The sequence below is a fragment of the Pongo pygmaeus genome, chromosome 19, assembly GCF_028885625.2.
Source record: "Pongo pygmaeus isolate AG05252 chromosome 19, NHGRI_mPonPyg2-v2.0_pri, whole genome shotgun sequence".
In the NCBI taxonomy this organism is placed as follows: Eukaryota; Metazoa; Chordata; class Mammalia; order Primates; family Hominidae; genus Pongo; species Pongo pygmaeus.
The window spans coordinates 76819084-76832411 of NC_072392.2; the positions used below are offsets into that span (position 1 = coordinate 76819084).

The 13328-nt window shown below is 49.3% G+C and overlaps 1 pseudogene; it reads right to left on the reverse strand.

Moving 5' to 3' along the window:
- Nucleotides 1-9340: 9340 nt before the first annotated feature.
- Nucleotides 9341-11580, reverse strand: LOC129017330 (histone-lysine N-methyltransferase NSD3-like; annotated as a pseudogene).
- Between the last annotated feature and the right edge of the window lie 1748 nt (nt 11581-13328).

The window sequence follows — 13328 nt, forward strand, 5'->3', positions numbered from 1 at the left end:
GGGGGAGATGATGGATGTAAAGGGCCTCATAGAGGGCTTGGCATTTACCAAGTGTTTGAGAAATACTGGCTGTTTTTATTCAAGGCCTGCTCATTGCTAGCATGAGCTACCTGCAATAGCCACCTCTAGGCCTCTTTTGCTCCCTATATTCCAGCCACACCAAGAAACCATGATGGCCTGAATCCTCTCTGACTTTGTCAGGCCTCCATGCCTTTATACATGCTGTTCCTTCTGCCTAGAAGGCCCTTCTCTTTTTTCAACCTCCTTGAGTCCATTTTAGTCCCTGCCAGATGGTCACTTCTCTGCGATGCTGCCCTAACTCCTTGGCAGCCATGCTGCTCCCTTGAACATTCACTAGCCCCTTTAATTCAGCCCCAGCCACAGTGGGGATTAAATGGGATGATGTCTGAGAAAGCCCATGGGCAAGAACCTGGCATGGGGTGGTGCCCCATAAATGATGAATGGAGCTGGGGTTGCTTTCTCAGCCAGCTGCCTGGCAGGGGCCTGGCTTCCTCATCTTCACACATCAGTGCCTAGAGTAACACCTGGCACACAGTGAACACAATCTCAGTAACTGTTAGACATTTGCCTTTTGGGGAGCTGCTCAGCCTCCCACATTGGGGTGTGGGTTTTTTGTTCTGTTTTGTTTTGTTTTTTGAGACGGAGTTTCATTCTTGTTGCCCAGGCTGGAGTGCAATCATGCGATCTTGGCTCACTGAAGCCTCCGCCTCCCGGGTTCAAGTGATTCTCCTGCCTCAGCCTCCCGAGTAGTAGCTGGGATTACAGGCGCATGCCACCATGCCTGGCTAATGTTTTGTATTTTTAGTAGAGACGGGATTTCACCATGTTGGTCAGGCTGGTCTTGAACTCCTGACCTCAGGTGATCCACCCGCCTTGACCTCCCAAAGTGCTGGAATTATAGGCGTGAGCCACCACGCCCGGCCTAGGGGTGTGGGGTCTTTTACTGAGTAGGTCTGGTGGGGGAAGTCAGGGACCCCACCACAAAAGCTGGAGAGGCCACATCCTCCCGCCTCTATCTGGGGTTAGACATGTGACCCAGGCTTGGCCAATTGGATGTTCCTCCATCTTGCCCAGAATTCACACTCAGCAGTGGTCTTCATGAGGGGTGATAGTGGTGGCCAGTAGGAGCAGGGCTGGGCAGCCTCCCTAACCCACTTTTGTGAGACTTGAAGCTGGCTGGTTTCCTGTCCCCTGGCCTCCCTTGCCCATTCCCATGCTGGTGCTCCCTCCCTATGGACTCCTTTTGCTCATAAATATCCTTCCAATTAATTGCTTTGCTGCTTCTTAGCTAGTGTTGTTTCTGTCACTTGCAACCAAGAGCCTATTCAGGTGCAGGAAGGGTTGAATGAACAATGGAAATGGATCAACACATGTTTCTGAGCATGTGCTGAGAGGCAGGCCCTGGGCGGAGTACCACGGTGTTCAAATGATATCTAAGATGTGGGCAGTGCCCCGGGGGGGTCTATGGGGAGACAGACCATGCATGACACCATGAACAAGACCACGTTGTAAAGTGGGGCTTAGCTGGACCTTGAAGACACCCAGAGAAGATGACTTTGAGCCCTCATTGGATGGTGCCATCGCAAAGTACAAAATGAATTGGGTTGTAGGAACTGGAGGCACTGGGACAATATTCCAGATTAGGGATTGAGCTGAAGGGGTTGGAAATGGCTGAGTGGGGTAGTGGAAAGGAATGCCTGCTAGTAGACAATTGTCTTAGTCTGTTTTGTGCTGCTGTAATACATTACCACAGACTGGGTAATTTATAACAAACAGAAATTTATTTGGCTCATGGTTCTGAAGGATGGGAAATCCAAAATCAAGGAGCCGGCATCTGGTGAGGGCCTTCTTGTTGCATCCAACATGCCAGAGGGTGTCACATGATGGAAGGGCAAAGAGAGGGAGAAAGGGAAAGAGAGGGAGCAGGAAATGGCAAACCCACTCCCATGATAATGAGCTCACTCATATCATGAGTCATTCATCCATCATGAGGGCAGGGTCCACCTCCCAATACCATCACAATGGCATCTAAACCTCAACATGACTTTTGGAGAGGAAAACATTCAAACCATGGCAGCAGCGTTTGTGGGAAAACATGGGCCAAAGCAAGAAAAGACCAACCTAAGAGTGAGTGACTTGGCTCCTCGTTCTACATTCATTTTCATCCAATGGGGCCCAAGGGCATGTACCCATTACCCATCTGTGCAGTTCCCTTGAATGTGGGCTTCTGTTTGCACGTGGAGCTAAGGAACTTCAAGGAAGAAACCACGAAAGACCTCTTGAGGCTGAGGGCTGGCACCAGCACCAAGATCTCCAGGCAGCTGGAACAGTGATGGCTCCTCTGTCCTCGCAGGCGTGGCACCCAACAGGGTGTGACCGTCACCTGAGGGGAGAGAGCCAGAGGCACAGGCCCGATCCTGGGACTGAGGTTGGCGGTTTGGGTGGAGAGGTGATTCTGAGTGTGACACCCTCCAGTGATAAAGCAGGGGGCTTCCCAGCAGCCCCTGGGGAAGCAGGCTGCATCTCTGGAGACAGGAGATGTGTGGAGGCCTGAGGGGCAGTGGAAAGCCCTGTGTGTCTGGGTCAGGGCTCTCCTTGGCAGGTAATGTAATGGTTTGTCCCAGCAGTTTTCAGACTCCTCATCCTGCCCTGTCTTTCTCCTGTCTGATGCTCAGACCTGTCACTCCTAGATCAGCCCCCACCTTACTGTCTACCCCTCAGAGTCCTTCCCGCCAAGGGCACCTTCTGTCCCACATCTCCATGGTGCAGCCATGGGAGGAGAACTTGGGAGCATAAGAAACTCCACCAAGTTGGGGCCAGGCATGGTGGCTCACGCCTGTAATCCCAGCACTTTGGGAGGCCGAAGCTGGTGGATCACAAGGTCAGGAGTTTGAGACCAGCCTCACCAACATAATGAAATCCTGTCTCTACTAAAAATACAAAAAATTCGCCGGGCATGGTGGCAGGTGCCTGTAATCCCAGCTACTCACGAGGCTGAGGCAGGAGAATCGCTTGAACCGGGAGGCAGAGGATGCAGTGAGCCAAGATCGTGCCATTGCACTCCAGCCTGAGTGACAGTGAAAGACTTGGTCTCAAAAAAAAAAAAAAAGAAAGAAAGAAAGAAAAAAAAAAAGAAACTCCACCAAGGGCTTTTGGGTCCTAGGGACAGCAATGATGTGGCTGGTCCAGCCAGAACCTCATTTTGTCAGTAAAGTTGGGACCCATATTCCCTAAGAGATTTGTCCCAAGAACACATGGGTTGCTACAGCGGAGGAGAAATCAAGTCTGTTTTCCCTCTGGTGAATTGTCCCCTGAACGTGCTTTCTTCCTACAGTGTTGCCAGGAAAGTAAAAAAAAAAAAAAAAAAAAAATGTCCACGATGTCAGCTGGGGTGATACCAAAACAATTGTGGGAGGAAAAACATCCGCAAATTGAATAGTGTGAGGAGTGTGGACAGAAGATGTTTTGTCTTTGGCCTCATCTCCCAGACTTGATCTTTGTAAATACAGAAGGTTCCACCAGAGCCGAACCTGGCAATGACTTGAGGAGCAGCTGCAAGGAAGACAGCCTCACCCAGGGTATCACCTGGGGGCACACCCCAGCTTCCCCTCCTGAGCCTCATCGAGGGGTTAGTGCTGCCTCTCGGGAAAACATAAAGATGACAAGAAGCCAAAGGTGCCAATAGTTCCCATTTAGCATGAAAGCTGGCTCAGCAAATCATGCTATTTCAGGGCCTAAGGTGGGCCAGTTCCCAGGCGGCCCTGGCAGGAAGGACTCTGAGGGGTGGACAGTAAGGTGGGGGCTTTGGAGTGATAGGTCTAAACATCTGATGGAAGCAAAAGGGAGGACAAGGGAGGGAGTCAAAAAATCCGGGAAGCCTGTCCTTCCAGAAAGTACCAACACCAGGGTGAGGTGGATCCCAGCACTCGCACCTCTGAATGCCCTTTCCCCTGCACCCCTATCCTGCCCCCACTCGGAGCTACCCCAAACACCTGTTCCTCTGGGCCCCAAGGTGATGCCCTTTGTGTGTGTATAGGAAAGGACAGTGTACACATTTGGTTAGTTCCTTCTTTTACACCGTAAATTATCAGAGACAACCCTTTTGGAAAGCAATTTGGCAATAATATCAAGTGACATAAAGATGTTCGTAGCCTTTGGCCCAATAATCTTCCTCCTGGGAATTAATCCTAAGAAAATAATTCACAAGGAAGAAAGAACCATTTTGTATCTACAAAGACATTTATTGGGGTGTTATTTATGATAGGGAAAAACTGGAGACACCCTCCCCAGCCAACATAGAGGGATGGTCCTATAAATTATGATACATCCATCCAATAAAATGTTACCCTGTCAGTAAAAATGGTAAATTGAAAATTGTGTAGCAACAAGAAAGAGGGTTTAGAAAATAAAAGCGGGTGAAAAAAAGGAGCACAGGATTGTCTATATGTTGTGATCAATGGCAATGCTGACAAATCCATGTATGTGTAGATAGTTGTAGTGTTACCTGTAAGGCACGGTAAGGCGGATGTAACTGTGCTTCAAATGTTCTTTTCCATGGCTGTGGAGTCCTTCTAGTATGAAATCATTTTTGTAAAATCGCAATTTGTCACCAGGGCTTTTGACTTTCCTTATTGCCTCGTGGGAGGTGGCAGAGGCAGCACATCTCAGGCCGAGCCTCGGTTCCTCCCCCTACCTCCCACCGCTGCCCTTGAAGGAAGATGCTGCAGCCTCCCCAGTCCCCATGCCAGCGTCTTCCACTTTTCTCTGAGCTTTCGGTGGCAGACAGCGCCTTGGGCACTTTTTCATGCTCATAATTCAAATTACCTGTTTAAGTCGGTCAAATGAAAAAATAGCAGCTCCGCCCCCACGCGGGCTGGCCGGGGCGCCTGGAGCGCCAGGGCGGCTGCAGCGCGCTCTCCGCGGCCGTCGGCCCTGAGCTCATTTCCTGGGGCGCGCGCGCCGGGCTATTTCAGCCTGGCGCTGTGCAAACAGGACAATTTACTGCGGCCAAAAGGGAGCCAAATTACAATCGTATCACAGACAAATATCCGCCATGCCAGGTCTCCAGGGGCCAGGAGGGGCCTCTCTCCCGGCGCGGGGGGCGGGCGCGGGGTCAGGCAGGTCCGCGGGGCTCGGCTCGGCCTCGCCGTGCCCTGATCGGCGTTTGCCAGCGAGCTGTGCCTGTTCTCTGCAACAGGAAGGGGCCCAGCTCCCCCGGGCGACCGTTCCTATCTAGGTTCTCGTGCAGAAAAACCTCATCTGTTTCTGGGGATTTTCCCCTGATTTAGGGTCCCCTTTTATTTGGTTACTTTTCAGCACTTGGGATGAAAACATCCCTCCATCCAGCCACTCCAGGGCTCAAAGTCATATCTCCTCGTTCAGAAACCTCAGTGCCTGTCCATCACTCTTCCGGAAAAGTCGGAATCCTTAGTATGATGGTCAAAGACCCCTCTTGGTCCAGTCCACCTGTCCAGAGCCAGCCCCCGTACCCAGATGCTCCAACCACGGAGAGCACATCAGACTTTCACAATTTTATCCTTGACAATGGCCTTTTCATCCTGCCTAAATGTTCCCTTGTTTCTTTCTGCCTAGTGAGCTCTTATTCCTTCTTCAAGACCCAGATACACATCACCTCTTCCATGAAGCCTTCCCTGACTTCCCCTTTCCCTGCCTGACATCTGCCTTCCAAGCAGAGTCAGCCCCTTTTCCTTCCTAGCACTGTGCAGAGGTAGATGGTCCTGTAATTATTTGCTTGCATGCCTGTGGTACACGGTACCATTGCTCACAAATATTTCCTCTTCCTCTCTGGAGAAGGATTACACTTCCTTGATCCATTGGCCTCACTCAGGCTTGGCCACATGACTGGCGCTGGCCAGTGAAGTGGGACATGTGAGTTACTGGGGAGCAGAAACTTTCAAAGCCAAGCATGGCTCACCTTGTTCTCTCTTCCCTCTGCTACAAGGATGGCTGTGCCCCAGCCAGAAACCACACTGCCAGCCTGGCATAGGAGTGGAGCAGGGCACATAGAAGTGTGAGAGAAATGAACTTCATCTCAGTGCTCGAGGCCCCTGGGACCATGGACTCATTTGTTACTGCAGCATAAACTAGCTGGTTTTGACTTCAGCTTCTGCCTCTCTTCCCTGGCTTTACTTTCACAAAATCAAGAATCTGATCTTACTCATATTATAGAGCTGGTCTTCAGCCATGTTCTTTTTTTTTTTTCTTTTTTTTTTTTGAGATGGAGTTTCGCTCATGTAGTCCAGGCTGGAGTGCAATGGTGCGATCTGGGCTCACTGCAACCTCTGCCTCCCTGGTTCAAGCGATTCTCCTGCCTCAGCCTCCCAAATGGCTGGGATTACAGATGCCTGCCACCATGCCCAGCTAATTTTTGTATTTGTAGAAGAGATAGGATTTCACCATGTTGGCCAGGCTATCTCGAACTCCTGACCTCAGGAGATCTGCCCGCTTCGGCCTCCCAAAGTGCTGGGATTACAGGCATGAGCCACCGTGCCCAGCCCCATGTTCTTCGAATGGCCAAGAATATCAGTAGGTAAGGTTTGTTGAGCATGGATTGTGTGCCAGGCACTGTGCTATGCCCTTGGCAAGCATTATCCCATTACATCCTTTAACAGCACTGTCTGGTAGGTACTGCTTTTATACAAGACTTACAAAAGAGAAAAGAGACTCAGAGGAATGTAGGGGCTCGCGTGAGATTGTAAAGTAGTGAGAAGTGGAGCTGGTCCTTGAGCTCAAATCCATCTGATGCCAGAGAACTCAAACTCTGTAGTTCCATCATGTGCATCCTCACTCTCTCACTTCCTGCAGAGGACCTGTGGAGGTTGTAACTATTGTTTTCACCTGTCTCTTCCACTGGGCTCTGAGCTGCCCGAAGACAGATCTTTTTTTTTTTTTTTTTTTTTTTTGAGATGGAGTTTTGCTCTTGTTGCCCAGGCTGGAGTGCAATGGCACGATCTTGGCTCACCACAGCCTCCGCCTCTCGGGTTCAAGCGATTCTCCTGCCTCAGCCTCCCGAGTAACTGGGATTACAGGCATGCGCCACCATGCCCGGCTACTTTTGTATTTTTAGTAGAGACGGGGTTTCTCTGTGTTGGTCAGGCTGGTCTTGAACTCCCAACCTTAGGTGATCTGCCTGTCTAGGCCTCCCAAAGTGCTGGGATTATAGGCGTGAGCCACCACGCCCGGCCCTGAAGACAGATCTTAATCATCTGATTTCCCGTCCATTAATTCAGTCTTTCACCAAGGATGTATTGAGTGCCAATTATATGCCAGGCATCATCTGATGTGTTGGGGACAGAGAAATAAAACAGATAAAAATCCCTGCTGTTAATTCTAGCCTATGGTGACAAGAAGCAGATCCGTGGCTGCCTGGGGTGGGTGTGGGGTAGGAAATGGGAGAAATGGGGATGACTGCAACTTTGGGGGTAGTGGAAAATGTTCAGTATCGTGGTAGTGGTGGTGGCTGTACAGGTATATATATCCGCATACATCCCACAGTTCAGAACTATGCACTTTAAATGGTAAATGGATACAGTTTATTATATGTAAATGATCCCTCAATTAAGTTGATTTAGAGGAACCTAGCTGGGCGTGGTGGCTCACACCTAGTATTCTCAGCACTTTGGGAGGCCGAGGCGGGCAGATCATGAGGTCAGGAGATAGAGACCATCCTAGCTAACACAGTGAAAACCCATCTCTACTAAAAATACGAAAACAAAAAATTAGCCGGGTGTGGTGGTGGGCACCTGTAGTCCCAGCTACTCGGGACACTGAACCTGGGAGGTGGAGCTGGCGGTGAGCTGAGATCGCACCACTGCACTCCAGCCTGGGTGACAGAGCAAGACTCTGCCTCGAAAAAAAAAAAAAAAAAAAAAGAATCCTTGCCCTTATGAAGAAGCATTCTACTGGGGAAAACAGACAATAAACACATAGATAAATAAAACGTATAACAGAAAGGGGTAAGTGATGCTCAGAAAAATAGGACAAGGGATCAGAAGTGCTGGGCGTTGCAATTTAAAATAATGGGGTCTGGAAAGCCACCCTGAGAAGGGCCAGTGGAGCTATGCCCAGCCTGTGGTATCCTTCCTCAGGCAGGGGACTGTATCCCCAGCTTACAAGCCTTTTCGAGGCACCTTCAGGGTTTGAGCCCAAAATGCACTGCATATTAAGTGTTATTGATGGGCTTGTGGAAATCTGCTCTCCGTCAGGCTCTGATGAAATTTTTCCAACAGGAGACTGAACTCAGGACTGGGCATGGCTCCCTGCACATAGTAAGTCCACAGCAAATGTGTGTGGGGTGAATACTGTCTTCTTTATCCTCCTTTTTTCTACTCCAGTCCAGGTAGACGGTGTATCTACCCACCCAATTTTACTGTTTCTGGTACCCTCAGTGGGTCTTGCCTGCTCTTCCTCCTTGAAATCATTACTCAGAGGTCTCCGTGTCAGCTCCAGACAGATGGGCCTGGTGCTCCTTTATCTCAATACAATTCCCCTACTCCCAGGCTCCAGGGGAAATCCTGAGCTAACTTTGGTCTTTCCTAAACTCCACACTTCCCTTTGGGCACCTCCTTCCCCATTGCGGGGCTCCCTTTCAGAATTTGCTGCTTTATTTATTTATTTATTTATTTTTGTCAGAGGTGCATTAATGATGCTTTATTTAAAAACAAAAAACTTGGCCAGGCGTGGTGGCTGTAATCCCAGCACTTTGGGAGGCTGAGGTGGGCGGCTCACAAGGTCAGGAGATCGAGACCATCCTGACCAACATGGTGAAACCCAGTCTGTACTAAAAATACAAAAAAAAAAAAATCAGCCGGGCATGGCACATGCCTGTAATTCCAGCTACTCAGGAGGCTGAGGCAGGAGAATCACTTGAACCCGGGAGGTGGAGGTTGCAGTGAGCCGAGATTGGGCCACTGCACTCCAGCCTGGGTGACAGAGCGAGACTCCATCTCAAAAAAAAAAAAAAAAAAGAACACTATAAATAAATAAAAAATAAAAACAAAAAAACAAAAACAGTCCATGTTGAAACTTATCAGTGTGAGTTAAATGGTGGTTTTTAGGCTGGACCCATGATTTAAGCTGTACCCATCCAGCTCAAACTGAAGAAAAAAAAAATCATTTGAATATTAAAGCAATCGTTCAGAGTCTTAAAGAAGAAACCAGTCAGGAAAATGCCAATAATGATGACTGGCAAAATCAAAATCGAAAACAAAGAAGCTGTCTATCAAGCTGCCGACAGAAAAAGAAATCTTGCATGGAGACTACAAGTCTGGAGTTTCTGGGATGAAATTGTACAGGAATCTCAGTCTACAGTTTCCTCAATCGCTGTGGAGATGGAGCTGTCACTGAATCTGACACAGCCCTGCACTCCCTGGTCCGCCGACCCTTTCTGTAATACAGTCTTCACTGTAGCCTGAGGAACTATTTCAACCCACTCCTTTTTTAGCTTCTTCTTTGGCACAACCTCAGTGGACTTCTCTGATTCGGAACGAATTCTAATTGATCTTCTCTGTTGCTTCTTTTCTACTGAGCCTGTAGAACCAGATGTTGCTTCAAGAGATGATATATTCTGTGTTGGCTTTTCATTTCTCTGGTTTGGTCTAGAAATTATAAGCCTGTCTTGCCCCCTGACACTTATTTCTGTTTTGTTACCAATTCCCTTTGTTGAATAAACAAATTAATTTCCCATCCTCTGTAGCATTCTGAAGAGCAAACATCTTCAATTTTCACAGCTGGAGACATGTTACACTTCTGCAAATCCAGGCTCCCTTTGTGCATTGTAACGGAAGCTGGTAGGATTTCCTTGCTGCCACAGTTTTCCAGGCTATTTTAACAGGAGGTGGCTCTTCCTCGTCCGCGCTTGTGTGCTGCCTCTGGCTGTCTCTGAATGTCAGTACTTGAGAGTGAGGAGGCTACCTCCCCTGCATTGATCTGTTCTGGCTGAGTTTCAAGCACAGATCTTGGTCATCAGGTTTTTTTAACTTCAGCTTTGGAGACATTCTTTTTTTTTTTTGAGATGGAGTCTCGCTCTGTCGCCCAGGCTGGAATGCAGTGGTGCGAACTCCGGTTCACACCATTCTCCTGCCTCAGCCTCCCGAGTACCTGGGATTACAGGCGCCCGCCACCACGCCTGGCTAATTTTTTTGTATTTTTTTAGTAGAGACGGGGTTTCACCATGTTAGCCAGGATGGTCTCAATCTCCCGACCTCGTGATCCGCCCGCCTGGGCCTCCCAAAGTGCTGGGATTACAGGCTTGAGCCACCGCGCCCGGCCCCAACATTCTTTTTTGCTTGGGATAAACCCTCTTCAGGCTGTTGATCAATACAGATAAAAGTATACTGTTCTATTATTTCTTCTCAAGTCATTTTCAATGCTTTCTCTGCATGGGCAATGCCAAAATCCCATTGAGCATGTTCTCTCTGAGGTCAGGGTTTCCAAATCTTTTGTTTCTCAGAGTGATTGCTGGCTTGTTTGGTTGCCTCAGCCAGTAATTCTTCATACCGCTTATGACCTTTATACTCTTGTACCCATTTTTCATGAACCCACACCCTCTCTGGCTGTTTGCTAAAACACTGGACATGATATTTTCGGGCACCTCCTGTGTTAATTTTGGTATGAACCTCAAGCTGGGGATCACTTGAATCCATACAAGGCCAGCACGGATAGGTTCCCACCTTGGACCACACAAGATCACCAACCTGAAACTTAACACCAGTGGACACTTCTGTTGTTGGAACAGAAGATAGTATTGGCTGAACTGGGGCTTCCTCTTTTAGTACTGGATCTTTCCTTGGTTTTTCTGATACGGTGTCAACCCTCTCATTTGGTCTATTTTGTTCCTCTGGTTCTAATTTGGGGATTTCATGTGACTTGCGCTCTTCAGATCTTGATGAGTCATGCTTTTTGGGTTTTTTCCTCTTTTCTTTTCTGCTTTCATGCTTTGACTTCGTGTGCTCACTTGCCTGTACTTCATTTAAAAGATCTCCACAAAGGGAAGACTTGAACAATTCCCTGCCATTCTGGATAGTTCTGGTTATTTTTAGTTTAACTTCAGGTGAGCCAGTCTTCTTTGGAATCACAGTTTGTGGTACCGAAGTGGTGGCTGTGGAGAGGAAAGGTTTTCTATAATTTAATGTGGTCTTGTGTTTAGAATTTCTGAATGGTAATAGTCAGTGGGGCTAAAGTTTCTAGCTGCACCAAAGCCATTGGCTGACCCATTAGGATATTGATTATAGGACTGGTATTTGGTTTGAATTTCATACATGCTGATTGATGGCAGGTAACCATTTGTGAGTGGAGGAAGATCTCTTGTAGGTGAGTATTGAAAGCTTTGCTGCAAGGTAGCTTCGTATGGTGTCTGGCCACCATTTTCAGCAATGTCACTTTTGCTATCAAAGGCATCCTCCTGACGGATGCTGGCGGAGTCAATGAGTTGAGGTGGTTGTTGAATTGTGTTTCCCGAGATCCCTTGCATGAAAGAGAAAGAGAAATCCATTGTTCCGCTCCAGCATTCTTAACTTTCCCTTTCTCTCATCGGGCCTTCAGTTTGTCCCGTTCTAACCGCCCGGCCGTGTCAATGCGATCACAGGAGGGACACGGAGATCGAGGAGGGCCACAGCCGGACCAGGCCAGGCGTGCTGCGGCAGGAGGAAGGCTCCGGAGGTGGGGTGGGAAGGGGAGGCCGAGAGAAGGGGGTCGCCGCGCCCCCGCTGCCGCCAGAGAGGAGCCTACGGCTGGCAGCCCGGCCTGGGCAGCAGGGTCCTCGGCGCTCGGCTGGGAAATCGCACGCCTCTCCGCGGCGACCTGTGCACAGCCCCTGGGCCTCCGCCTCTGTGCTGGCAGCCTCCGCCCCAGCGCACAAAGCCCCCTCACCCCGACTCTCGGGGCGCCGCCGCCGCCAAATCCTCAGCCCCTCATCGGCCGCGGCGTCTGCCGGGAAGTGCAGTCCCGGGTTTGGGCGATGGGGCCCAGGAGGAAGCGGCGAGTTAGCGGGGCGGAGGGGACGGAGGGGGCGGAGGGGACGGAGGGGACGGAGGGGGCGGAGGGGGCGGAGGGGGCGAACCACGAACGCCCGGCCGCGAGGGTCTGGACGACAAAGGAGAGACTAGGCGAGAGGGCTTGTTGCTTTTTTTTTTTTTTTTTTTTGAGACGGAGTCTAGCTCTGCCACCCAGGCTGGAGTGCAATGGCGCGATCTCGGCTCGCTGCAACCTCCGCTTCCCGGGTTCAAACGATTCTCCTGCCTCAGCCTCCGAGGAGCTGGGATTACAGGCGCGCGCCACCACGCCCAGCTAATTTTTTGTACTTTTAGTAGAGATGGGGTTTCACCACGTTGGCCAGGCTGGTATCGAACTCCTGACCTCGTGATCCACCCGCCTTGGTGTTGCACTTTTATAATTCTTTTTACCTTCTCACCAAACTAACATTTAGGAAAAAAAAAAATCAACAAAAACCTCTATCAGTCATTTACACGTTAGTTGGAAATAATTTAGACCAGTGTGTCTCTCCTTCGCAGAACACATTCAGTCCTCTCTGATTATTAGGAGCAAGGTTCACCTTTTGATCTTGGTTAAAGAAATTTCAGGCTAAATTTCTGGGGTGGGGATGTATTTCAGGTTCCAGGATCCCAGAATGGCTCTGCACAAGTCACAGCCATCCTTCTTCCCTGAAGCCTCTGTTGGCTGCACCATGTCTGCTGCTCCTTTACGAGTGGTTTTGGCAGAGGCCAGGCTGAGCTCTTACTAGCTCCTTACAACAGAACAAGCGAATGTGAAAAGTCTTAAACACTCAGCCTTCTGGTCAGAGGAAATCCCAAAATCAGTATGACTCAGGATTTTAAGTGCCCAATAGAGTGTCCAAGAGAAGAAACCTAGGAGTCTAGGGTCTTTCAAAACCCCAAAGTTAAAATCTTTTATCACCCATTCCTGACCTTCCTGGCTTAGGATTTTAGGCAGCCTCTTGGAGTCCTCCCTTGCCTGGTGCACACTTGGCCATAAACCCATTCATTCAGCCCTACTGATTTAGTGCCCATTATGTGCCCGGCAGAGGAAAAGTAGAAATGGTAGAATCTATCTTCAAGGGGCTTAAAGTCTGCAGGAAACAGGACCCGCTAACAAATTAGAGCACAAGGGTGTGCCGAGTGCTATAATAGCAGTGTGGGTTGCTGTTGAGAAAATACAGAGGAGGGTACCACCAGGGAGCTTCTATGAGTTGAGCTGAGCCTTGAAGGTTGAAGAGGCATTTCTCACATAGAGAAGACGAAATAGTGCCCTGAATGTATACTAGGAATGAA